This window comes from Tenrec ecaudatus, chromosome 6 (genome assembly GCF_050624435.1).
Source record: "Tenrec ecaudatus isolate mTenEca1 chromosome 6, mTenEca1.hap1, whole genome shotgun sequence".
Classification (NCBI taxonomy): Eukaryota; Metazoa; Chordata; class Mammalia; order Afrosoricida; family Tenrecidae; genus Tenrec; species Tenrec ecaudatus.
Genome location: NC_134535.1, coordinates 61826961 through 61829077, shown reverse-complemented (window position 1 = coordinate 61829077; position 2117 = coordinate 61826961). Strand labels below are relative to the sequence as shown.

At 57.7% G+C, this 2117-nt stretch overlaps 1 pseudogene; it reads right to left on the bottom strand.

Annotated features, from left to right (window-relative positions):
• Window positions 1–225: 225 nt before the first annotated feature.
• On the bottom strand, window positions 226–432 carry LOC142450836 (guanine nucleotide-binding protein G(I)/G(S)/G(O) subunit gamma-5 pseudogene; annotated as a pseudogene).
• Between the last annotated feature and the right edge of the window lie 1685 nt (window positions 433–2117).

Below are 2117 nucleotides of genomic sequence, written 5' to 3'. Positions count from 1 at the left end.
GTTTCATTATATGCAGATGCCAGTGTATATAAAACAACCCTTGTGAAACAGAAATTCATGAAAATTCAGAGAGGTAGATGGTAAGGACTGACAAAAGTAGACGTTTGTATCGTATGGCACAGGTAACTGGGAAGACAAGCTTTTGTACAAGCTTCAAATGTACTCTCCTTGACTGTCACTGGTTCAAGAGAAGTGGCTTAGGAAACCTTTGAAAGATTCCTCTTCCTACAAAAATGAACAGACTCTCTGGGGTCTAAAGGGGTTTGTGCTCGAAGAAACTCCAGTCAGCAGGGGGCCATGCTGAGCATTCTGCAGGCAAAACTGTTTCAAATCTGCAGCTGCCTGGGAGACTTTCACACGGATGAGCCCGGCCTCCAGCCGGAGCTGCTGAACCACTTTCTTCATGGCGGCGACATTGGAAGAGCCAGACATGGCGAGCAGCAGGGCGAGGAAACGTTCGTCTAAGCCAGCCACAGAGAAGCCTGTGTCCCACTTACATTGCGACATCATGTCTAGACATAAAGAGATGAGGGGGACAGGCAGCTTGACTCCATTTGTAAGAAACACCCGCAGCCTCTATGAGGATCAACATTTCCCGGGAGAAAGGGATGTGTGCGCATTCTTCCGGCTGTCATCAAGACCTGACACGAACCCCTCACCCCTCACCCTGTCTCCCCCATGGGCCATGGTAGCTAGAGCAAAGATGAGCCCAGCACTCAGGTCTAGTGGTACTTTTTGCGGAGTGTCAGCTGTGCCCTCGGTGGAGGGCAGGGTTTCCCGAGAGCAGCCAGCCTGACAGCTGCCACTGGCCACCCACCTTCTTGGCTTTAGGCAGGGAAGATGTTGTATGGGGGCACCTGTGTTCCCACTGTGGTTGTCGGGGAGTCGGGGAGTCGTTGCTGGGTGTCCGTGTCCCCTTGGCCGATGACCCCAGGGGGACCTTGTGATGCGCACCTAGACCTGTGACCGATGGTGGGAGGCTTTGCATGGGCCACCTTCTCACACGATCTCCGCTGGGAGGCTTCGAAGCAGGCAGCTGTGCGCTTGTGAATTGGACACTCTGAGGTGGGCAGCTAGCATGGTGGTGTGGGGAGGCTTTCGCCTCCACCAGCCAAGCTTTGCCCGGCACCGGCCCCCCACCTTTGGGGGTGGTGTCGGTGGGGAGGCTGGCCCGCTGTGTGCTCTGCTGCAGGGCGTCTTTGCTGTTGGGCAGCCTGGTCCTCGGCTGCCGGGGGAGTCCTTGCTGGGGGCGGGCGGCGTGCTCTCAGCCTTGAGATGGGACAACTCACCCACCGATCCCAGCGGGGGGGAGGTGGGGGTGCTGCATCTGCCGACACCCAGCCAGGGTCACAGCGTCAGTGCCTCGGCTGGGTCCCTCGTGGGCCGCCTGACAGGCAGCGGGGCCCAGGAACTGGGCTGCAGTCTGCAGGAGCGACCCTCAGCCCCCGCGGGGTGCCGGGTTCCACCGCCTTCGCCCCACATTGTGGCACAGAAATGAGTGGGCCCATTGTTTTTCATTCCCTTCTCCCGCAACTTTGTAAACTGATATAGTTTCATATTTTGTTTATTTACATGTATACTTGTACATTTATACAGATGTATTCGTATTAAAGACACGAGTATATCTTCATATATATATATTGCTCCACGAGGCCCTCGGTAGGCGGATGCCCCCACGGGGCCCCCACTGTCATGTACCTTCTGCCCCTGCACATGGGCCGCCTCGCCCACGGCTCCCTCGGCCCCCTCCTTCCCCTCGCTCGCTGGGCCCTCCAAGCCGCCCTCTTTCCGTGGGTATGAGAACCCGTTCTTGAGGTGTAGACCCATAAATGACAGTGCTCGCTGACAGTGGGTATGCTTTGGCGTCGGACTGGCTTCCTGCGCAATACGTGTCGTTGCGCAGAGTCCTGGGACCGGCCCCACCCTTAGCGACACCGGGCACAGCCAAGGGGGCTCACGCCGCCAGTCCTAGGCCGGAGCCCCCGCGACACTGTCACGGCCACTGTGTCCATCCGCCTCGTCCAGGGCCTGCCTTGTCACTGCCTTCACTTCACCAGGCACGGACTCCTTCCTTCTCCAGGGGCTGGTCTCTCCTGACAACGCGTCCACCTTTTGTT